This window comes from Malaclemys terrapin, chromosome 9 (assembly GCF_027887155.1).
Source record: "Malaclemys terrapin pileata isolate rMalTer1 chromosome 9, rMalTer1.hap1, whole genome shotgun sequence".
Classification (NCBI taxonomy): domain Eukaryota; kingdom Metazoa; phylum Chordata; order Testudines; family Emydidae; genus Malaclemys; species Malaclemys terrapin.
In genome coordinates this window covers 4,494,264-4,519,314 of record NC_071513.1, presented here as the reverse complement: position 1 = coordinate 4,519,314, position 25,051 = coordinate 4,494,264, and the positions used below count along the sequence as shown (strand labels likewise).

Here is a 25,051-nt window from a genome sequence, read left to right as displayed (position 1 = left end):
AACACTGCCTGAAGAAGCTTCCCTGCTCCACATGGCAGGCTCAAAAGGGTGTGGGAAGAGGCAGCCATCGCTCAGGCTGGCACCCCACAAACCAACCAGCAGACAGGGGGCAGCATGCTGCCCTTCTCAAAGGGGTGCAGCTCAGCGAACCCAGACGACCAGGGGCATCTTTGGCAGAAACTGAGTTGAACTCATCAGGGTGAAAGTGAGCAAGGACGGGACCTAGTCCCCAGCACTCCAGCTTCACCTTGCCCTCCTCTTGTGCAGATGCTCTCCAGAGAACAACTCAGAGCTCCACTGCCAGGTGCTGAGTCCACCATGGTTTGGGAATCCTTTCGTTGGGGTAACTCATGTTGATTTATGCTAATAAAGATTTGCTTCTGCTGATCCTTGCCACTTAATTTCTGCTCAGTCACCACACCACATTATGAATCCCACGTGAACTAATGGCTCTTCCAGGTACAAGGCCTGGAGCCTACTTCTTACCTGCAAAGAGTGCAGCAAACTCAGCCATTGTTTATCTGTCTATCCAAGGCACCTCTCACCATGCCGCCTAAGAGCCGCCCATGGGGGAACTGTCATGAGACACCCAACATGTGCCCTGTTGTATAACATAGTCTAATATTGCATGTCCTATGGTAAGAACCTTTGGGCTGGGTGAGGAATGTGCTGTAAGAAATATGAAGTGAAAATATGTAGCTACTTTCCTACATCATGGACCTTTGCAAAGGTCGAATGTACATGTTGGTTTGTATTGCCGATATTTCTGTCTTATCAACAATACCTTATGAAACATCATACTATAATGGTATTTTGCTTTGCCAGTAGAGTAGAATATTTAAATACACATGCTCATCCTACTGTATTTCTGACAGGCTCCCATATTAACTAAAACTTATAAGTTGTGGTAGCAAAACACACACACACACAAAGGTTTTAAAAGGACAGGCTTTGGAGAAATGATACGAGAATGAATTGACACTGCAAAAATTATAAGGGTAGATCAAGTTATCACATACTGCATAAATAATGTAAATGTTGATTGCAATAAGTTATAGCAGCTTCACAATTAGAATAGTAGGACTAGTGTATTAGAGAATCTCTTCATTCTGTCCAACTGTCTCTCAAAAGTAAGGCTGAAAGTGGCCTCCAGTTTCTAGACTTTAATCCACAGTCATCCTGCTGGCCTGTCCTTATTTCAGCTTTGCCAAAGACATATGCTTGAGTTTTTGAAATGATTTGATTTGTCTGGGCTGGAGCCTCTAGGGGAGAGAACGTGAGGTTTCTGTGTATATTCCTTTTTACACTTCTCTACTGTTGTTTTAACCATGTTTCTGTGTTGTTTAAAGGGATAGTACCAGGATAAAAAACTCCCTTGCAGAATTCTTGCTAGGCCTTTTATGAACGATTTGGCAAGCAGAGAGGCCAGCTGCTACCCCCCAACTCTGCGGAACTGGCACACTGCAGCTCCTTTGTGCGGCTGCTGCAAATCTACATAGCTCTGCTGAAGACGGGGGAGCCACGCTAATTTACACCAGGTGAGGATATGGCCCATAGTGCGCAAGAGGGGCATATACCTTGTGCAGGCTCACTGCAGAGGGGTGATCTCACCTAGGACCAGGCTACAGGAAGGGACTAGTAACTATCACAGGAGGTGGGTGCCTTCTCTGTATAACCTACGGTTTGGCCCCGAATAGGAAACTGGTTGGTTCTTAAAACTGCTGCGCTAAGAACTCTTCCCATGCAGTAATTTTCCTTTTAACTGTTAAGGAAGCGAGCAGCTTCACACTGAAACATGCAGCCATTCTCCTCTCTACTGCAGTACCACCCCAAGCCGTAAGCTCGGGAAAGGGCCCATCCTGCCCCCACTGCTGCCAGCGCTGACTCCCTGTGGCCTCAATGGCGTAAGATCAAGCCCATTGTTTAGGGCACTTGGTCAGTTCAGACAGAGCATAACATAGACTGTCCCCTGACCTCCTCCTAACTCCATCTGTCGCAATGCCTACAGGGCTCTGGAAGCTGGTGGGCTGGGACGGCTGCTTATCATGCTGACCAGCATTGTCTGTTTCCTTGTGCTCCCCTGTCTGTTTGTCGTAGTCACTTGCGGTCTCTCATCTTCTACTTCGACTGTAAACTCTTTGGGGCAGGGACTGTCTTTCTGTTCTGTGTCTGTTCAACACCCAGAGCAGTGGGGTCCTGATCCAGGAGAGTGGCCCCTAAAGGCCACCGTATTTCTGGCTCCCTCCTCTGTACATTGTGCTTTGTAGTGTCATTTTCCTTTCTTGTTTAGGTCTGTAAAAGGAATCCAGTTCACACAGAAATAGAACATTTCAGTTCACATCCACGTAGCTTGTTCCCCTCCACATTAATTGCTGGGCAAAAACAATATTCATGAGTAATTCTGCTTCCCAGATGCTCAGACTCCTTACAGAGTGGAGTGTTTGAATTGCTTGTTGTGGATTTGTTCTGTTGAAAGAACAAACATCCAGCCAAGCGGTGAAAGTTGTTCAATTTGAATTGCTTCCCCCCCACCCCCCACCCCTGTGACATCAAATGCTATCTATTGAGAGCGATTCTTTTTAAAAATAGTTTCTGGAATTTGGCCAGATCCTGTATATTTGTCAGAAATTGGGAGAGTGGGAAGGGAAATCCAACTCAAAAGCGTTGGGTACCACTACGTGACCAATCGGCTCAGGGGGAGGGAGCATTGACCAAATTAGAACAGCAAAATTTGGCTCTTAATCAGTTCCCTGTTTGCTTTCAGTAGCAGCGTATGATTGACTCCAACAAAGTAAAACTGACCTCCAGCCACACTGCACTCTTGTGCTCACCTCACCCAGAGTATTGACTTATGCCTTGTTATTCCATGAACTATGTTCTCCTTTGGAAGCACTCAATAACTGGACATTCTATATTTACCTGAGACAAAAACAAATGAACCCAAGTATTAGGTGAGGACTGTTTGCATTAGGACAAAAGCCAGAACAGATTTCCATGCTCAGTGAGATTGTGCTGTTGTTTACCCTAAGGAGAACTGCAGGCTGACTTCTACTTTGTGCTGCAAAGAAAACAAAGTATAAAACGCTCTAGCCCTTTTCTCTGTGACCTTGAAGCGTGAGCCTCCTTCCCCTCCCCCTCCGCTCTGTTTTTTGTATCCTGCCACTGTCCCCTGTCTCAAACTGGCTCTAAACCTCAGAGGTACTTTCATATCTCAGCTCACTCAGTAGCACTTCCTCCTTTCTCCTCCCTCCCACTAGATGCTGCAACACTCTCCTCCACACACTCAGTTTAAGCTCACAGGATTTGATTCCCAGCTATTTGGAGGTTAAAGACCCTCCAGTTGTGACAGATCTACACCTGCCCATAACCTCCCCTGCCTTTCCCCTCTCCCCTTTCTTGCAGCTCCCTCCTCTCCTTTGCAGTTCTTCATCAGCCTCATTTCCCCACTCATTTCCTTTCCAACCCCAGCCCCACTCCCTCCCTCTGCAGTTCCAGTTCCCTTTCTCTGTTTCCTCCTCTGCACTTTCTTTCCCCCTTCCTTCCCTGGCTTTACTCTCTTCTTCTGTCCCACCCCTTTGCTGGCTTCCCTGCTCTGTCCCCACTTCATGCACAAGAGAGGGCCGGTCACGGCCTTTGTGCGGATCGTATGCTCCAGTGCGTGGGGAACCGTGCCTTAAAGCCAATGGGCATGTTTTGCCACCAGTTTCAGTGGGAGCATGAGCCAGTGGCAGATTCCTCATCTTTTATCTGGCCTCACTGGGAAGCAAATGAGACATGCACAGGTGCCATCATATTCAACGCCTGCACCCTGAATGCTCACTAAATCTTAGCTCCTGTTACTTCTTAGAAAACGTGGTCCTTTTACTCCACGGATGTGTAAAAGGAGACAGTGGTGCAGTCCGTACGAATGGTGCAATAGTTTCCTTCTCTCAGACTGGTCCTCAATACAAAGAGAGGCTTCCATGGGGAAGTACCCCCCCACACACACACACACTAGAACTGAGCACACCAGGTGAAAGCATGATTCCTGACTCTGCCTTGGTTGATGATCTGGAATCTACTAAGCCTCAGGGTAATTTTCATGGTGAACTCTCAATGTTATTAAATGTTTCCCCTATGTCAGAATTATATGAGAGATGAACCTAAACTGAAAACTTGATAGCTGGAGCCAGGCAGACAGATACTACTGGGCTGAACATGATGTCAACATGTACACTGGCAGATCCAAACTTACACAGATTTCAAAAGTTCAGATCAGGGACTCCAGACAGGCCCAGGATTGTATGCAAACTTCTAAAGGGGTTGGGTCTAAAGCTGGTTAGGAAATGGGGGTTTCCCCTCTCTTTGCCCCTACCCTCTGAAAATGTTTGAAGAAAATGAAAACAATTTCTATGAATTACTTGTGTGTTTTTTTTAATCAAAACCGCTCCAAAAATTCAGTTTTATGCAACCACAAGTTTCAGCCAGTCAGACAGAAAACCAAATTTGTGGGAACCCCCCACCCCCTGCAATCGACCATGCTTTTTTGTGTGCGTATGGCCAAAAAATTAAATGTTTACCCCCCTGATTAATTAAAAAATGGGGATTTCACCTGGATTTTTTTCAGTAAAATAGCTATCTTCCATTAAAACAAACAAACAGACCTTTGACAGAAAAATTTTGACCAGCTCTAATTAGGTCTATATTCTTGGCTCAAGCCCATTTCTATTTTACATGTAGAACTCAAAGCACATCTCAGTGTAGGGACACAATGCTCCACTGAAATGCAGCCACTTCTAGGGTAAAGACAGGCAGCCAACCTCTGCCGACATGTGGCACAACTGTAGGGGAAAACGCAATGTTGGCCAAGGACACAGATGAAGTTGATCTATGTACCAAACAAGTAGCCTGTATATGAATTGCCTGGGAAATGCAACTGCAGTGAAATACAGAACACATACAAAATATGTGTGACAAATTGCAATGACAAGGTTGTGTTGGCAGATTGTGCAGCCGGGTAATGAAATCCCTGTCCAGCATTCATTGAGCCTTGAGAGGGAAGCGGATGTGGCCAAAAAAGGGCCACATGGTGACCACACCCAACTTCTACACTCAACCAGATTAACAACCAAGACCTTTACAAGTAAGAACAATGCATGAAACCCAAAGGCTGAGACCTCTACACAGTGCACAAAAGTGAAATACTGTAAGATGTTGAGGCAGGTGCAAAAAGTCACCAGTCAGAGGACTATAACTTTGAAGGAGGCCTGCAAAGAAATGGAACATGAAAACAATACTTCGATCAGGCTATAAGGAATTGAACTGCAAGGCCAAGAGCTAGCTACCATACAAGGGGGAACAAAAAACTGGGCATCCAGGATGGGCACAAATGTACTGGTCTATGAGGGGGTAATGCAAACAAAACAACCCACCTCCCCTCTACATCCTGGGAACCAAGAATTGCTGCATTGGGGGAAAAACCAAACAACCAATTGATATGGCAAACCTGAAAAACATTTCAGCTGCAAAACTTTCAGCTTCTCTGCACTTACTCAGGCAAAGCGCCTGCTGAAGACTGGGAATTTTGCTTGTGCAAAGAGCTATATATTGACAAGTTTGCTCCTTCCACCTTTAGTGGCAAAGCCATCCGTCCCCCCCGCCTCCTTCTGGCATCTGCTCTGCCACTTTCCCTCTCCCACCATTTCAAGTCATAATCCTTAGCCCGTGAAATCAATCATTTCTCCAGCCATCAATTCTGATGTCACAGCCAGCGAAGGGTCATCACTTCAGACAGGGAAGAAGGAGCAGATGAACTCTCAAGAAGCAAAGATCCTGTTTTTCATGCAAATATGTCCCCAGCACAATGCTAGGATCTAGTTCGGGAATGTGTTCATTGGGCCTACCTTTTAATTAAGAGCTCAAAAACTGAATAAAAGTGTCCAAGGTTTTGAACTAGCCACAGCATCCTGGGTAAAAGTCAGGAACTGAGAGGGGAGAGAGAGGACACAAGAATCCCCCTCCTCACAGAGAGATATTGTCATTAGAGTGCAAGATAGACTGCTGTGCTAGCAGACTGCCTATTTTCAAAAATCCACCCAGCTACTCCGCAGAAGTGATCTTTGTCTTCAGGGTCACTGGTCCCTCCATTATCACCTGTTCCATCCCCAGCAATCTTCACAGGTGATGTAAAGTCACAATGAGTTTTGCCTTGTCCTTTTCCCACCTACTGATAGAAAAACATACACCCACTCTCTGGGCTGACACAGAGACCCGCTGGTGAAACAAAATAATGCCTTAAAAAAGAGAAGTTTCATACATTTTTTCAGGAGACGGCAGCACTTCAACTTACTGCTGCTTGAGATCAGGGGTTCCACAAATTGGTAGTGCTGCAAATGTAGCCACCTAACACACAAGAAAAGTTATACCGTTACTTCAGAAATTAGTCTGGGATACAAAATTTCATACAGGTTGGACGCTTTTAAACCATCAACTAATGGCATGACATTTCTTTGATAACCAGTTACATTTATAAAGATGGCAGATGGATATCACAATATTGTGTTATACATAAATAAAGATTATTTTATTCAAGACCTAGGCTTCGGTTAAACTGCCATGCCCAATGGGCATGCAAAAAGCGTGTTTGAAACTATATTTTAGACCTATCATTTATTACATAACACCTAGGTGCTAGGTGCTGTACAAACAGAACAAAAAGATCTAAAGAGCTTACAGACCCTGTTCCTCTAGCACCTGATGGGCCAGACATCCGCTGCCTTTATCTCTACAGTTCTTTACATCTGTGGAACCGACAACAGAGTGGTTCCCATACAGTTATGACTTGCCGGTAATTTTTTCCTCTTTAAATGCCTAGTTGGCAGAAGGATCTGGTTTCAGCCTGTTCCAGGTAGCAGCCGTTAAGAGAGATGGAGCAAGCTACACTGAAAGGAAGGAGAAAAGGCTGGCACAACCCTGGCACTCATGGAAGTGTTGTTTGAGTTGCAGACAGTTTTTGTAAAGGAAGAGTTCTGGAATGCAGGGAACTAAGCAATAGCCTGGCTCGATTTGTATTCTCCAGGGTAGGAAAAAACCAGCAAGTCTTGTGCTACATTTTCAACTTCTACCCAATGAGAAACTGTGAGGTGCCAACAGTCTCCCCACAAGGATAGGAGAAGCAATTCAGCCTTCTCACCATCCATAGAACAGTCAAACCAGTCCGTCCCAGAGCAACAAATCAAAGCCCAAACAGGTGTACTTGTGGGGGGGGGGAGGGCAGCCCAGGGGAGAGGTTAATATTTTTCCTTGGTATTTTGGATTTTTCAGCTTGAGCGATCTGTAGCTATTCTCTTTGCTTTAGGTCAACACTCATAGAGCATCCACTTGAAAAATATCGTTTCGGACATTTCCCTCTTTCTTCTGCTAACAATATTCATTCTGCAGTCTCGCTGTGAATACTGTGTGCCGAGTCCTTTCTCCCCAGGAGTATTCTCCCTTTACAAAGCAAAATTGTAACGCACTGACACCATCCAAGCTTGGCAAACTCTTTTGCTGATGTTAAGCCAGTGTTTTTCAGGGTTCTCACTGCTGCTTTTTAGCCCGCAATATAGATGGCGCACGCAGCTGACCACATGTGCAGAAGCCTCCCACGATACCATTACATATGAAATGCTGACATTTATATTTGACATTCCAATGGGTCTGCGTGTGTGTGTGTTTTAACAAATCATAGAATCACAGGGTTGGAAGGGACCTCAGAAGGTCATCTAGTCCAACCCCCTGCTCAAAGCAGGGTCAATCCCCAGACAGATTTTTAACCCAGTTCCCTAAATGGCCCCCTCAAGGATTGAACTCACAACCCTATGTTTAGCAGGCCAATGCTCAAACCACTGAGCTATCCCTAATGTTAGTACTTGTGAAGGGTGCTGGATTGATAACCCTATAAACTGAAATCCTCTAGTCTTCCATTGAATGGGTACGGTACAGACAATTCCAGGACAGCTTCCCTGCCAGCGCAGTTTAATCTCCATGCTCATTCAGTCCCTGCACACTTCAGTTGAGACCCTCTTCCCCAATAAATGCCAGTGATGAGATCAGGGACCCTGAAGCTAAAAATCACCAATTATTTTACATTGACACCAAAGGGTTGTTTGTTAGTGAAGACAAGTAGTAAACAATGATAGTAATTTAAGAAAATGAGTATAAATTGCCTCAATGAAGAGGTGTAAATTGTTGACAAAATGTATCATGTTTTAGTTTATGGGATGTACAGACTCTTTTTTAAAGGGATATTTCTTGCTATTAACTTATTAAAAAAGTTTATAACAGAAAACTCTTGGTGTAACAGGCAGAAATCCAGGAATAATTAAGAAAATAATAGTACACACCCAATAAGAAAAACATTATTTGTTTAAAGAAGTAGTCCCACCAGAATTCTTGGTAGCGATTGCATTTCTTTCAAGAGGAAAAAAAAGACCTCTAAATCAAAAACAGCAGTCGTCCACCAATTACTAGATCTTGAGTAGAAAAAGCACAGAACTGTAATACCCTTTAGCAGTGAGACTTTTTCCATTTTCACTGCTGTTATCAGTTTGTGTTGCTTTGCCCTTACATGATTTTGTCTATCAGAGGATTTGAAAGCACTTTACAAAATGTAATACATTTAGTTTCACCACTCACTTGGGCAGCAGGTAGGTATAATTCCCATTTTACAGCAGTAAAAACTGCATCAGAGAGCTTAGGGGATCCAGTGAAGTCTCACTGAAGTCAACAGAAAGACTTCAATGGCTCATACAGGAAGTCTGTGGCAGAGTTGCAAGTAGAATCCAAGATTTTTGACTTCCCATCCTTTGTTCTAACTACAAGCCCCATTCTTCCTCCTACTTAATGGGGCCTCACAGAATAGGCCCCAATGTCTGTAAAGTGCTTTGGGATCCTCAGATGAAAAGCACTATAAAAGTGAAAAGTATTGTGTACATATAATAAATGCCTCAAAGCAGCCCTGTCTACATTCTTCCCATGGCATACGGGGAAAAGGCGATTAAGTGATGTGCCCAAGGTCACATGAGAAGCCAGTGGCAAAGCCCAGTGCTTGAGAATCCGGGAGAACTGCTCTATCCACTAGATTAGAAGCTCCTTCAGGCTTTCCCAGTCTGTAACAACCCCCTTTCAAAAACATTAACCATTTGGAGACACCTTCTTTACCATGAGGCTCCCAGAAACATAAATTCCCACCTAGCCTCTCTATTCCTTAGGATCCCTTCCCCTCAAACTCTACAGTCTCCCCTAGATCTCTCCTCCTTCAGTCCAAAAGCCCAGTCATCCCTCCTCCAAAATCACCCACCCAAATACCCCACCTTTTACTTGATCCGCCGAAGTCTCTAGGTTTTTCTCTGCCTCCTTCAATCTCCCTCTGCCCACCAGGTCTCCCAAAAACTGACACTCCGTCCCTCCCAGATGGTACCTCTCTCCCAGCCCCTGACACCCTGCCTTCATTGTTACTCTTTCACCCCCACTTTCAAGACTCCCTTTTACTTCAGTGAGCTTTGGATCAGGCCTCCAGTCCGGAGTGTTCATGTGGGGGGGGGTATAGAGCTGGCTGCAATTCCTGGCTCTGCCACAGACTTGCTACATGACCTCAGGAAAGTCTCTCTGTGCCGCTGCAGTCCATTTGCAAAGTGGGGACAATAATATTTCCTGAGCTCCCAGGTAGGGGGAAGGAGGGCTCTGAGGGAGGCACTCAGGTACAATGCTGATGAAAAAAAAACCCTTATTCAGGGCAGGGTTTGGTCGGTAAATGAAGCACAGGACCACATGCTGAATGACAAGAATAAAAAAAATCACTACTGAATGTCTGTCTCATTCACTAAGCACCATCCATCCCTGTGCACTGAGTAAGGAAAAGGTCCTGTGGGGGGAAAACAGCATACGATCATATAAAAATTGGCTGTGCTGTAAAGCAGACACACAAGCGGGCAGAATTAAGGCTACATAGCCAACCTTAACTTTATTTTAATGTAATAACTTCTGAGTTTTCAAATACTCTGCAACCTTAACATGAATGTCATGTCATTTTTTGGTGTGCTGCTATTTATTTATTCTCTGAGGCTTCTGGGCTGTGAGAAGCTGTGGCTGACCCAGGGAAGCAGATGTGGTGCTTGACAGCCTCTTCCCCTTAACCTAGGAATGTAGACAACATTGCAGGGAGAAAGAGCAGAGATGGGCCCACCAATCCCATTTCCCAATTAGCCACCACAGTTTCCTCCCCCACCTCAAACATCCCGGTTTCCACCATATCCCTTGAAGTTTGGGGAGTTTCATATCCTAGACTCAAGGAGCTCAATCTATGGAGCTTGAAAAAGAGAAGGCTAAGGGGTGACTTGATTACAATTTAGGAGTACTCACGTGGGGAACAAAAATTTGTTTTTTGAATTTGGTCTCTTCAATCTAGCAGAAAAAGGTACGACACAATCCAATGGCTGGGAGCTGACGCTAGATAAATTCAGACTAGAAATAAAGCATATATTTTTTTTAATAGTAAGGGAAATAATTTACCAAGGGTCATAGTAGATTCTCCATCACTGGCAATTTTTAAATCAAGATTGGATGTTTTTCTAAAAGAGTTGCTCTAGGCATTATTTTGAGAAAGTTCTCTGGCCTGTGTTATACAGGAGGTCAGACTAGATGATTACAGTGTTCCCTTCTGGTCTTGGAGTCTACAACTCCTTGTACATTTGCCATACTAAAATCCCAGGAAGTCCCATAAATAAAATTGTCATTTAGAATGAAGCATAAAATCCTTCTGCCACAACACACACCCTGAAAAAAATTCAAGAAATGCCAAGTTATGGGATACCCCAACTCCCACACAGCAGTTTTCATTGACTCCAGTGACGGCCTCCACTTCTTTATAAAGAACTTCCATTTGCCGCCAAGAGACAAAGAAACACTACACCCAAACACATTTACCTCCTTCACAGTATCAGATAAAAACTTTAATTACTACATCACATGGCACAGCCCAAACTTTAACCTGTGGTGCACATATGTCAGTGCTAAGTATTTGCTAATGTTGCTGAGGTTGTCATTAACGTTCTGTGATCATGCAAGTGTGTGGTGTGCAGAGTGCTTGATCATCTGCTGGAGGTAGAAGGGAATTCCTTGTGAAGCAACACAATCTGGGACCGCCAGCAGAACCTGTTTGGTGCACCTGGAGCTCTGGTTAAGAGGTGTCGTATAACTTGGCATTTTCTTGCTCTTTAAAGTTTGCTACATTGAGACTACATGTAAAAGGAATTAAGATTGGGTTTTGTTTATGGAGTATACAGAAGAATTATTTTTACAATCCCCCCACCCACCCACAATACCACCACCAAGGTGTCGTTCTGAAACAAAAATGCTTGATATGCCATCCTTTTAAATGTACCAGGGGAACTGGACGGCTCTGGTGATTAGTAATGGTGGGACATGGTGTTTTCATCTCTGGGGAGCTGGTGTGAATATAACCAAAGTTCACAGTTACAAGCTCATAGACGTTAAGGTCAGAAGGGACCAGCACGATCATGTAGTCTGACCTCCTGCACATTGCAGGCCACAGAACCTCAGACACCCACTCCTGACCCCTAACCTCTGGCTGAGTTACTGAAGTCCTCAAATCATGATTTAAAGACTTCAAGTTACAGAGATTTCACCATTTACTCTAGTTTAAACTTGCAAGTGAACCATGCCCCATGCTGCAGAAGACGGTGAAACCCCCCCAGGGTCTCTGCCCATCTGACCCGGGGGAAAAAATCCTTCCTGGCCCCAAATATGGTGATCAGTTAGACCCTGAGCACGTGGGCAAGATCTACCAGCCAGGGACTTGGGAAATAATTCTCTGTCGTAACTCAGAGCCCGCCCCATCTAGCCTCCCATCACCGACCGATTGAGATATTTGCTGCTAGCAGTCGCAGATCGGCTACATGCCATTGTAGGCGTCTCATCATACCATCCCCGCCATAAACTTGGCAAGCTCAGTCTTGAAGCCAGTTAGGTATTTTGCCCCCGCTGGCTTCAAGACAGTCCAGTGCTGTTGGACAGCACATAACATGAAATGAGCCAGTGATGTCAGTTTGCTTTCTACTGGATAAGGTAAATGTTACCAGCACCACTGGGCCTCCGCCCCCTTGTTGGCTGACTGAGGGGCCGAGGTACTTCTTGTCATGGCTGAGGCATGGGGGACACTGCCATCGCTGCCCCATGGGCTCTAGCCCTGTCCTGTAGGCATGGTCTGCAAGGCTTGTACTTCTCACCAGTGCTTCCCTGTTACTAAATGCCCAGCCCGCCCTTGCTGGGCCGCAGCTTGGGAATAAAGTTTGCACACCCATGGCGGGCTTTTCAAAGGAGATTAAAGGAATAAAGCATCCAGCTCAAGAAGCAGCCAGTCCAGGCACCGTTCACCGGTGAGAACCCCTTGCACCAGGCATGCTAGGGATGAAAGCCAAGGTGCATCTCAGCACAACACGTTTCCCTCCAGTCAGGGTACAGTTCCCGCCAATGCATCCCCCCAACTCTCCAGGAGGCAGCACCCCTGCAATGCACAGCCCCCCCCCATACCACCAATGCACCCCCCCAGCTCTGAGGGTGTGACGCTTCCCCCCCCCACACACACACCCCTAGCTCTCCAGGGTAAAGCATGTCCCCAGTGCACAATTCCTCCAGCTCCCCCCAATGCACAACCCCCCAGCTCTCCGGGGGGAAGCACCCTCCCCCTACTGAACAACCCCCCCCCCACCGCTCTCCGGGGTGCCCCTGTAGACAGACCACACCCAGTACACCTCTGCCCCACAGCCAGCACACCAGGCACCAGCACTGAGTGGCACAGGGCCAGGTTGGCAGCCTCTGGCTCTGATCAACCGACCCACCTGGGGACTTGGCCTGGCTTATTCTGGCTGCAGGTACTTCAGGGCAACCCTCCCCCCACCCAAGGCACAGCTCTGCTCCCCCCCACACATTGTCCAGCCCAGCGCACAGCCCCGCTCCCCCACATTACCCCCCCCAAAGCACACAACCCCCCCCCCGCCTCCTCCCCAGGGCATCGCCCCCCAGCGCACAGCCCTGCCTTCCTTGGGGCACCATCCCTCCCAATTCACAGCCTTACCTCCCGCCTGGGGATTACCTCCCCGCATCACATATTCCTGCTTCCCATGAGGCATCATAACCCTCCCCGCCAAAAAATTAAATACTTTCCACTGCAACAGTAACTCAGAATGATGTTAAAACAGCAGCTACTAACGTTGAACATTTTTAAATCAGTAAGTCCAAATAACTTGTATCCAAGAGATTTAAAGGAGCTGGCCGAGGAGCTCCCTGGCCCATAAATTTTGATTTCCAAAAAGTCTTGGAACACTGAGGAGCTCCATAGGATTGGATCAAAGCAATATTTAAATGCAATGACCTGGGTAATTATAGGCCTGTCAGCCTGAGATTTATCCCAGGCAAAATAGAGACTTAAAAGAGGGTAATGTCATGCCAATCAACGTGGGTTTATGGAAAATAGGTCTTGTCAAACTAACTTGATATAATTTTTTATGAGATTACAAGACTGATAAAGGTAGTAGTGTTTAGGTAATATACTTAGACTACTGTCAGGCACCACATAACTTCTTGATTAATACATTAGAACAATACAAAATTAACATCACATATTAATAACCTGGCTAACTGATAGATCTTAAAATGTAATTTTACATGTGTAATCATCGAGTGGATGAGTTTTGAATAGGTCCCACAGGGATCGGTTCTTGGCCCTACGCTATTTAAAATCTTCATCAATGACCTGGAAAAAAACAAAACCATTACAGATGAAGTTTGCAGATGACACAAAGCCTGGGGTGGGGGTAAATGATGAAGAGGGCAGGTCACAGATACAGAGCGATCTGGATCGCTTGGCAAGCGGGGCGCAGGCAAACAATATGTGTTTCAATACAGGCTAACTGTAAGGTTGTGCAAAGCATGCAGGCCATACTTACAGGATGGGGGACCCAGCTCTGACAAGCAGTGACTGTGAAAAAGACTTGGGGGGGTCATCATGATGGACAATCGGTTGAACGTGAGCTCCCAGTGCAACGCTGGGGCCAAAAGGGCTGACGTGATCCTTGGATGCACGAACAGAGAACACTGAGTAGGAATAGAGAGGTTATATTACCTCTGTATTTGGTACTGGTGTGACCACTACTGGAATACCGTGTCCAGCTCTGCTGATCACAGTTGATAAATTGGTGTCAGTTCAGAGACTAAAACGATTAAAGGATTGGAAAACAGGCCTTCTTGTGATAGATTCAGGAGCTCGACCCGTTTACTTTATCAAAGAGAAAGTTAAGGGGCTATACGATCAGTCTGTAAGTGCCTATGTGGAGAACAGAAATGTGATGACAGAGGGCTCTTCAGACTAGCAAAGATCTAACACCATCCAATGGCGGGGAGTTGAAGTTAACCAAATTCAGACAGGAAATAAGGTGCAAATCTTTAACAGCGAGGGTACTTAACCATTGGAACAACTTACCGAGGGCTGTGGTGAATTCTCCATCACTGGACATTTTTAAACCCAGACTGGATGTTTTTCCAAAAGCTCTGCTCTAGTTTAGCCACAGCTATTGGACTGGAAAGCAGGAATTAATGAATAGAGGGAAGTCCTAGGACTGGTGTCATGCAGCAAGTCAGACTGGCTACAATGGGCCCTTCTGGCCTTAGACTCTATGAACCAGGGCACAGGAGGGCCACCCTCTCCCCTCCCACCAGGGCCCAGCCTGCTCCCCGGGGCCATGCCCCCCACCCCAATGGCACAGCCTTCTTGTCCCCAGGACCAGCACACCTCCCTCCCAGCCGGCTCCCCCCAGCCCCCACATCATCCCAGCCCCCAGCCTGGCTCCCTCCCACCGCAGCGCCCACATCCCCCTTCCCTTCCTCCCTTGCCCGTCCCGTCCCGTCCAGTCCCGCGCGCATCCCCCGGCCCGGGCGCAGCACAGCGCAGCGCAGCGCAGCGCGGGCGGTGCCGGGCCGAGCCGAGGCGGGGGCGGCGCCTGCCCCCCCCCAGCCCCTCTCCCAGCAGCCCTTGCAAACGCCTACAATGAAATTTGCGAAGTTTTTTCGGTTTCGGCGCCATTTTCGAGTGGACTCGGAGGTGAGGAGGGGGGGGGGGGGGGCGCGGGGAGCCGCCGGTCGGGCCGAGGGGGGGTGCGGGGGAGGGGATCCCCGGGAGCGGGGGGAGCAGGTAGGTAGCGAGCGACCCCCCATAGGCCGGCGGCGAGCGGGTTAAAAACTTTCCAGGGGAAGGAAAGAAACCAACAAACTTTGAATTTGAAAAAAGCCCCCAAATGCACCACTCCCCCCGCGCAGCCGGAGGAAAGGGGCCGGGGGGCATGTTTGGGTCGCACGGGTCCAGCTTCGCGGGGGGGAGGGGGCAGGAGAGAGCTCAGCGGGCGTGGGGAGTAAACAAATTCTTCGGGGGGGGGGGGCTGCTTCGGAGCCGGTGATGCAGAAGGGGGGGGGGGCAAAAAATCCTTTTTAACGAAAATCAGGCGCGTGTCGTGCAAAAGCCCCATGGTGGCAAAGGGTTAAAGTGCAACTCCCCCGTGCACACTGCCCCGCTCACACCCAGCGCCTCCAGCCCCGGACCTCCCCTTGCACACTGCCCCGTTCACACCCAGCGCCTCCAGCCCCGGACCCTCCCCCCCCGCACACTGCCCCGTTCACACCCAGCGCCTCCAGCCCCGGACCCCCCCCCCCCCTGCACACTGCCCCGTTCACACCCAGCGCCTCCAGCCCCGGACCCTTCCCCCCCGCACACTGCCCCGTTCACACCCAGCGCCGGACCTCCCCTTGCACACTGCCCCGTTCACACACAGCGCCGGACCTCCCCTTGCACACTGCCCCGCTCACACCCAGCGCCTCCAGCCCCAGACAACCCCCCTGCACACTGCCCCGTTCACACCCAGCTCCGGACCTCCCCTTGCACACTGCCCCGCTCACACCCAGCGCCTCCAGCCCCGGACCCCCCCCCCCCGCACACTGCCCCGCTCACACCCACGCCTCCAGCCCCGGACCCCCCCCGCACACTGCCCCGTTCACACCCAGCGCAGGTTTCCCAACGCCCCCCGCAATTGACGACACTCGGCCTGCGATCGATGCCCTCGCTATTGTATCAGCTAATGACGCAGTTGAGAAGTGACAGGAGACACTTTGTAACCTGCCTTCCCGGGGGGCACGTGCAGCCCCCCCCAAGCGAGGGGTGGGGGAGGGGGAGGGTCTAGGGTACAGGTCGTTACAGGGCCGGCCGCCGGGAAGGGACGGGTTAAAAGACGGGATGAATTAATTCAATCCAAGCAGTTGAAAAATTGCAAAAGGGATTGGGAGTGTAATTTGGCCGCGTGTGGACACGTTCAACCCAGGGCATTTTCAATTCGACTTTTGTTTTCGGAACGAGTTTATACGGAAACATTGTTAAACTAAACGTTTTGGGGAACTAGATCTGTAACTTGTTTGTATACATGTTACTGGTGATGTATACATTTTAATGCAGTTTTTTTTTTTTAACAAAAGGTCCATTTTTCAAGTATATGCTTCTTGTTTTATTGAGGGGGAACGTCAGCAGTTTTTTTATTGGCTTGTCAACAATACCGAAGTATTTTGTAATTAAATGACTGGATTCAGGATTAAAATCTAATTTAGATTGTACAGTTCTGCTTCTGAAAGCTTTTAACGTGCTTAAAACTGAGTTTTATAGTGTTTTAAAGCTATTGTATCTTGTGGGATAAACCGTGTGATTCTGTTAACGTTTGTTTTGACAGTCTGGAAGTGTGAAAAGTGACACTTTAATTTGTAGATCTAAGACTCCCACTCCATCCCCAAATTCTGTTTTGAAAAATTTGATTTTCTAATAATTTCCAACAAGTAACAATTTCATTTCTACTGTACTAAAATTTAGTTTCAAAATATTATTGTATGTCATATTTTTATTATTTGTAGAAATGTCTATTGTAATTTAAAATTTTAATTTATATTTCATATCTAATTTGGTATCAGAATATTTTTTTAAAATATTGGATTGTTTGTTACACATGTAACTTACTAAAAATTCCAGAATTAACATTATTTTAAACAATTTATTAGTTGTGGGAAAGTTGATGACTAAATTCTCATAAAAATATAAATACATGAATATATATAAAGTAGTAGATTATTATAATAATTTAAGACTGTCTAAATTGCCAAATAATTGAAAGAAGGGGAGATAAACAAAAAATCCCTAAGTATTTAACAGTTTTCTACCGACCTGTTTCGTACAGGAAATATGAATATCCTGGCAAGCATGTGAACTTCTAAATTATGTTTTTTGGTTAGATGAGTTACTGTCTTTCTGCCTGTTTACAGTGAGGCGAGCAATGTGTATAATTTGTGCATATTTTTTACTGCATGAAAATATCAGAAAAGTAAAAGCAATTTTTCAGTATATAGGAAAATAATTTCCCAAAGCTAGAACAACAATCGTGCAAAATAAATATTTTTTTAAAAAATGTACTGTTACATATACATACGTAGGTGTGCCAACATCTGTCTGTCTTCAGCATAATCTGAAGAAATCAAAAGAACTTCATTGTTCACCATCTTTATGAATATTTAATAACCCCAAAGAGTCCATTTTTATAGGAACCTAGTAAAACAGTGAACTGCAAATACAGTAAATGCTTACAGAATATAGGAGGGAAGCTTTAGGTGGGCTTTAAGGAAACTGATCCAAATGTGAAGAATGTAATTACTGCATGCTCATTATGCTTTGAATGAATATTCATCTGACCAAAACAAAAAAAAAAAAATCACAACAACAAATCCATAGTTTTTCTTTTTGTTCTTAACAAATAAACACTTTAGGAGTTCAGGTTCCAGATCCTTACCTTATTATTTAAAACTGGATGAGATGATGGTGAAAAAAATGGAACCAAGAAGCACCGTACTGTTCTTCAGTTCTGCAGTTCTGAGAAAAAAATGGATCCTGGGAATTTTACTGACGTTCTGAAGTACAGTAAGTTAGGATCTGATCTTACAGGCCTTGCAAGCCCAAGAAGTCCTTTCTCACATGAATAGACTCGTTTAAATAAATGAGACTAGTCATGTCAGCGTTTGCAGGATCAAGTTCTTAATTTTGTAAAACTAGAAGCTTTAATATCTTTTTAAAAATCAAATGATTATGCACTTTATTGTAACAGTTTGGTATCCAATTTTCTGTTCCATTCCCAATACTACCTTAAAAGAGAAGTTGAGTACTTAATCACGTAACTTTTAAAGGTAGAATGTGCCAAAGCTTAGGTTGCAGCTCGTATGTATTTATGTTCCTATAATGCTTTTTATTTTAAGAGAAATAGTAGAAGTTAATTTGTGGTGGTGAGAGGATCGATTCAGTACTTTCAATACAAGTGCACTGGAAAATATCAAAATTTAATCATCACCCAGTTTATTTATTTATTTATTTATTTATTTATTTACTGGGTAGCAAGGTACCCATATAAAAGTGAACAAAATAATTTTAATTATTTTAATTATTTAATTATTAATATATATATATATATATATATATATATATATAATTAAAATTATTTTGTTCACTTTTATATGGGTACCTTGCTACCCAGTAAAGAGTGCTTAGTAGTGATTGTTGCACGACACTTTGCATGCAGATTAGTTTCACTTGAGATGTCGGTGCAAAGGAAAACAAATTCACTATGATACATCTATTAATACAGTGAGCTGTTAATTTAATAGATAGTAATTCTCTTTACATATCCTCAGCTCAATCTCGGCAGTCTGTGAGTTGAATTGGTTAGGAAATTTAATAGTGAAAAACAGGTGACAGTTGTCGATAAAACATAGGGTATGTTTCTGCCTATTAACTACATTTGTGAATATTAATACTTTACACTGTTTAAATTCCATTGTTCAAATTAAAACTGAGATGAAAATGACTGACTTACGAGCACAGTCAGCTATGAACTATTTAAGTGGGTGGGACTCACCACTTTAGTTTTGTTTCATCACCATATTCAAAATGAGTAGTGTCTTATTTGTTGGATATCTATTTTCAGATTGCAATGAGGATGACTAGTTTTAAATATTTTTTAGAAAGTAAATGACTTGTCTGATTTCTCCCCCCCCGCCCCGAAATGACAAAATTTTAGTGTTTCTGCTGTGTCAAGTGTCTCCTAACTAGCCAATTTGATAGCTGATCTTTTTTATTCTGAGTATATAGGAAACAATGTTTTCTTGGTTTTGGTTTTGCCTAGCACTGAAATGGAGACTAAGCAAGTTAGCAAAGTGGGGTGGGTGTCCGTCCATCCATCTGTCTGTCTCACCCTTGGTCCTAATACTTATACCTTTCAGTCCTTTTCTTTTTTATAAGGTACCCCTGTTTTCTTTCATCAGTTTTGATTTTTAAGAGGTGCCTTCTTGTTTTGAAAGAGAGTTTTCATACACCCCATTGTACCTTGGCAAGCAGTCACCGTATAGGTATTATCCTAGGGACAGCATTACAGTGGACATCTGCATATCCAAAATGCCCAGTTATCCAGAAATATTAATTGTGCCTATATACATCACTGCCATAAATCTGGTGTATCTGACCTGCAGAAATTTCTGCCTCAGTACTTTCTGGAGTTTAAATTATACCAATTGTAGTCTCCTGCTTGCTGGTAGAAAATGCAACAGCAAGTGACCTAACTGCTAAGCCTCCGTTTCAGTCGGTAAAATAAATGTAATGGAATGTTGTGAGTCTTAATTAATATTTTGTCACGTGCTCAAAAGATGTTAGATACGTGAACAAGCTTCTCCCTATTTGACTAATTTCTGACTGGCCTGTCTTGCTCTCACGGCTGAGGACTGTATGAAACTAGAGAGACAATAAATGCTCTTCTGGGTTGCTTGAAGGGTGTTGCGAGAGAGCGCTGTGTTGTTCACTCTATTTCTCCCCCCCTCCTTCCCACAGTAAGATGAGATTGCTGCCAGATGAAGGCATGAGGTACCTAGCCTCAATTTCTGATCCCCTTCATTGCAGACGAGATGGACTGTATTTAATGTTCTCGTTTAATGGTTGTATATCTTTAAAATCAACATAAATAAGGGTTTTTCTTTTCATCTGGTCTGTCCAACAGATCTGCTTCTGTTGCTATTGTGTATGAAGCAAATGTATGAAGTGGTGACACTTCCTTTTTCATCATATTTTTGTGTGGTATTTTTATGCATTAGGTTATAGATCCCAACTCACCCTCATAACTGCAATTTCTTCCAATACGAATTCTACATAGAGAACTCATTGCAAACAACCTTCCTAATATTACTGTACCTAATGCCATTATGTGTATTAGTATGGATTGTGTATAATTCCTAATAAGCAAAATCCAGGCAACCAGTCTTCAGTGATCCTGGTATTATATAAATGATAGTACAATGATGAGGGAAGGGATAGATTTGCTGCAGCACTGTTTAAATACTTATCTTTGTATTACAGTGGATTTTGGAATGAAAGAGGGAGTCCCCTCGCTTCCCCCCCTCCTCCCCCCGTTGATAGGATGAGCACACATTAAAGCCTTTAATAGTCTTTGTTTTTAGGCCTAACTGGCAAAAAATTTGATTGCTGTTTGATTAGTCAGTGCACTATAATGTATATCACCTGTCTAAGGTACAATCTGTTGGAACACTTTATAAACTCTACTTTGTTGTTTTCTAGTTCATATTGAAAAAGAAGTTAAATTGTGTCCAAAGAGAGTTTTATTTGCAGAACAAACTGATGCATCATTGCGTTCAGTCAAGGTGAGTTGGAAAGGTAAACCTAATATAGCCAATAACTTTTCAAGTACCCTTAGGGCAGGGGTGGGCAAACTACAGCCCATAGGCCACATCTGGACGGCCAGCCATTTTAATCCAGCCCTTGTGCTCCCACTGGGGAGCAGGTTCTGGGGCTTTCCCCCGTTCCGGCACTCAAGCCAGGGAGCAGGGTCGGAGGCTGCTCTGTGCTGCTCCTGGAAGCAGCGGCATGTCCCCCCTCTGGCTCCTACACACAGGGACAGCCAGGGAGCTCCTCTCCACACGCTGACACCGCAGCTCCCATTGGCCAGGAACCGCAGCCAATGGGAGCTGCAGGGGCAGCGTACGGCAGGGCTGCCTGGCTGCACCACTGCATAGGAGCCAGAGGGGGGATATGCTGCTGCTTCCAGGAGCTGCTTGAGGTAAGCACCGCCTGGAGCCTGCACTCCTGAGCCACCCCAACCCCCTGCCCCAGTCCTGATCCCCGTCCGAACCCCTCAGTCCCAGCCCAGAGCACCCTCCTGCACTGCAAACCCCTCATCCTTAGCCCCACCCCACAGCCTGCACCCCTACCCGGTTCCTAGAACCACCACACCAACCCAGAGCTCCCTCCCGCATCCCAACCCCAATTTCATGAGCACTCATGGGCCGCCATACAATTTCTATACTCCAGTGTGGCCCTCGGGCCAAAAAGCTTGCCACCCCTGCTTTAGGATCTAGCCTCGAGGTGCTGGATATATGGAATTCCTACTGAAGTGAACCTGCAATTAACAGCAAGAGAGAGTCCTTAGCCAAAGCTCCCTCGGGGAAGATGCTCTTAACTTACCGTCTTTACTTCAGGACTGATTTATGCAAAGTACAAAACTGGCTATTTAAACAACAAAACAAAAAAACCTAATTATACTGCATGAGATGATTAATAGCATTATACCATTTGAGAGACTTGATCTGTTGGCTTGCATTGGTAAGAATATTTTCTCATATGTGTATTATGTTGTACATCTCTACTGGCCTTGCGTTCCTCTCCCAAATAACCCTATTTACAGTGTGAAAACTGACTTCCTCTTTTCTCCAAGTAAGAGCTTGGTGGTAATAGATTGGCAGTGGCTTGGAAATGTCAACCTTCTTTTTAAAAGGCAGGATTTATTTGCCCTCTTGGTTTAGAAGCTGATTTTTTTTAAGGATTTGGGGAGTTCTGCACACCCAATCCCTTGAGATCATCATTCTATAACTTGAATCTCAATCTAGAACAAGAGTGGGCAAACTTTTTGGCCCGAGGGCCACATCTGGGTATGGAAATTGTATGGCGGGCCATGAATGCTCACAAAATTAGGGGTTGGGGTGCAGGAAGGGGTAAGGGCTCTGGTGGGGGGTGCAGGCTCTGGGGTGGGGCCAGAAATGAGGAGTTCAGGGTGTGGGAGGGGGCTCCGGGCTGGGACCAAGGGGTTCGGACAGTGGGAGGGGGATCAGGGCTGGGGCAGGGGGTTGGGGTGTGGGAGGGGGCCAGTGGTGCAGGCTCCGGGGAGTGCCTACCTCAAGCAGCTCCCGGAAGCAGCAGCATGTCCCCCCTCCGGCTCCTACGTGGAGGCGCAGCCAGGTGGCTCTGCACGTTGCGGTGTCCGCCGGTGCTGCCCCTGCAGCTCCCATTGGCCGCAGTTTCCAGCCAATGGGAGCTGTGGGGGCAGTGCTGGTGGCAGTGCTTGGCCCAAGGGCAGCGTGCGGTGCCCCCTGGCTTCCCCTATGCATAAGAGCCAGAGGGGGGACATGCCACTGCTTCCAGGAGCCACGTGGAGTGGGGCAAGGCCCGGACCCAGCTCCTTGGCAGGAGCTTGAGGGCTGGGTGTGGCCCCTGGGCTGTAGTTTGCCCACCCCGATCTAGAATCAAAACAGAGTTCTAGAACCGAGGACTTGTTTATTTTTGCTTATTAAACGAAACCACTTACCCTTTTGGGTACTGTTTTATTTCCTCTCTTAATCAGACTAAGCAGATACAGTCAAGCAAGATATTGTTAGAGAAACAGTACAAAAAAGGGTTAAGTAGCATTCACCCTTTTAGAGTTGTTTGGCTGACAATACCAGTATTAAAGTGAGAAAGCAAAATAGGTCTGCTAGCAAAAAAGCAGTAGTGTACATTTGCATAAATTAGAGCTTTTGAATTCCCATTTTAAAGTTCTGTTTAAATGGGGGAGGGGGAGAGAGATAACATGGACCCCAAAAATTTATTCAGAGTGCTTAGCACAGGTGATAGCATATCATTGGAGGAGACATCTCAGTGCCATATTTCTAACACTGTTCCTATTTTTTTCATGATGACAAGCCCTAAGAAGATGAGTTGGAAGAACATAGACCTGTTAGTACTGCTCCTAACTTATTTATCACATAACTGTGAAAATGTCCAAAAAAAAAAAAAAAAAAAAAAAAGCAGATATGTCAAGCCATCTGTACTGGGGCTTAGGCTAACTTGTAATTCCATCTTAAGGTTGTACACTGTGAAGTCAGGGACCCCACAAAAAAACTTACTCCACACTCCTTCTCTTCTCCCCCCTTGTCTCTTCCAAAAGTTTGTTGTTCCCTATCTGCCTAGGCAGGGAACGTTCTGAAAAATTTCAAGACAGCTGTGATCATTTCTCATCGCTGACTTCATCCAGATTTGAAAGGTAAAATCTGAGCTGCATGGACCCTAAAAACAAACAGAAAAAGAGAAATATTTGCTTCAAATTATGTCCTGAAACTGAGGACTCTGGATCATCTAAATCGAAATAATTCCGGGAAATGGCAAACACTTGAGCACTGTAGCTATATCTTACAGAGCTATCCCTGCTTGTAAGATCTCCCTAGCACCAAGCCCAGTATATGCAGTGCACACACACAAAAAAGCTGTAGACTATTTAGACTTCCCAGAAAAGTAGTACGGGGGAGGGGGGGGGGGCAGGAGACCTAGCTGGTCTGAAAATGTAGTTAACTGCAGCAAGTCTACTGTGTATTTTGGGCAAATGAAGTGGGTTGTTTTTATTTTTTTTTTAAATGATTGCAGTCATGATACTCTTGTATAACTACTTGCTCTCTTTTTTAGTTGCAGACTTTCTGGTAGAACAGGATTGAAGAACATTTAACTTTTTGTAATAAGTGAATGTTAAAAAATGTCTTCATTGGATTGGATTGTGATCTTCAGTACCTTATATCATGTTAAAAACAATAGTCAAAATACCATTTGGAATTTCACCATTGTTGGGCTTTGAGGAGATGTAGCAGCACATCATGGTTTGTAGGGACAAGGAGATACAGACCATTCTGGGCTGCCTCATTACCTCAAGGATAGACAAGAAAGGGAGCTTCTGGGTGTCAGCCGTGGAAGCTACCACATTCTCATATATCTCTTAGATCAGTTGAACAGGTATGTTTAGATATGTTTTTGTAGTGCTTTTAACATGAACGCTTTCTTTCCAGCCTGCAAAGATAGTCTTGGTTTTACGTCTTTGGTGAATTTGCCTAAAATGGCCCAGGGATTTGCAGTATTCTAACCTGTTGACCCGATCACAGGCCATGTGATTGTTCAATATTTCATCACCTTCCAATATCCGCAATAGCTTCATCTTAATACCAGTTGCATGTTGCTTGAAGTAATCCTGCTTCCTGTTTTGTCCAACATTCTTTCCTCTGTTTAAGACAAATAACAAATTATAGGTAGTAGGATAACCAGCAGGGATTGTAAAAAAGGGGTTCTGGAAGTCACGGACATGGAAGCATGTCAGCAGTGCTCTAGCAGCACGTAAATACTGGAGTTTAGGATTGCCTAGCTGCTCTCCAGTATTGCATTGCTGCTTTAGTGCGGCTGGATGGTCGTGCCCACGGCAGGAACCAGTGCTGTTGCTACCAGCCTGTGGTGCCTAGGGCAACAAAACAACATTATCGCACTGTTAAAGTCGGGGAGATGCTGTATGATCAGGTTTTTAAGAGGGGTATTAAGAGGTTTCCTGGCCTGTAGATCTGACTTAAGAACATATTAATATAAAGGTGTGAAAAATTGTTCGTGAGCTGTGTATCATTAATGGGCTAGTGGTGCAGGAGCCAGAAGCAAGAGGCGTTTGAAGGATGGGGAGGGAAAGATCTGCTAGCCGAGCTCTTTTCTCCCTAACCTAGCCCATACGTTCACTTCACTGTCTGAATCGCGGGTATCTTAATTCAGTTTATTAACAGCAGTCCCCCGATTCAGAATGTGCTCCAGCCGCCACGGGTGCAGTAGAAT

At 45.3% G+C, this 25,051-nt stretch overlaps 1 long non-coding RNA gene across 1 annotated transcript; it reads left to right on the top strand.

Annotated features, from left to right (window-relative positions):
• Positions 1 to 22,546: 22,546 nt before the first annotated feature.
• LOC128843349 (uncharacterized) lies at positions 22,547 to 24,831 on the top strand. Its single transcript, XR_008446228.1, has 2 exons — positions 22,547 to 23,462; positions 23,879 to 24,831. It is a non-coding gene; the product is annotated as an uncharacterized LOC128843349 (long non-coding RNA).
• Positions 24,832 to 25,051: the final 220 nt, after the last annotated feature.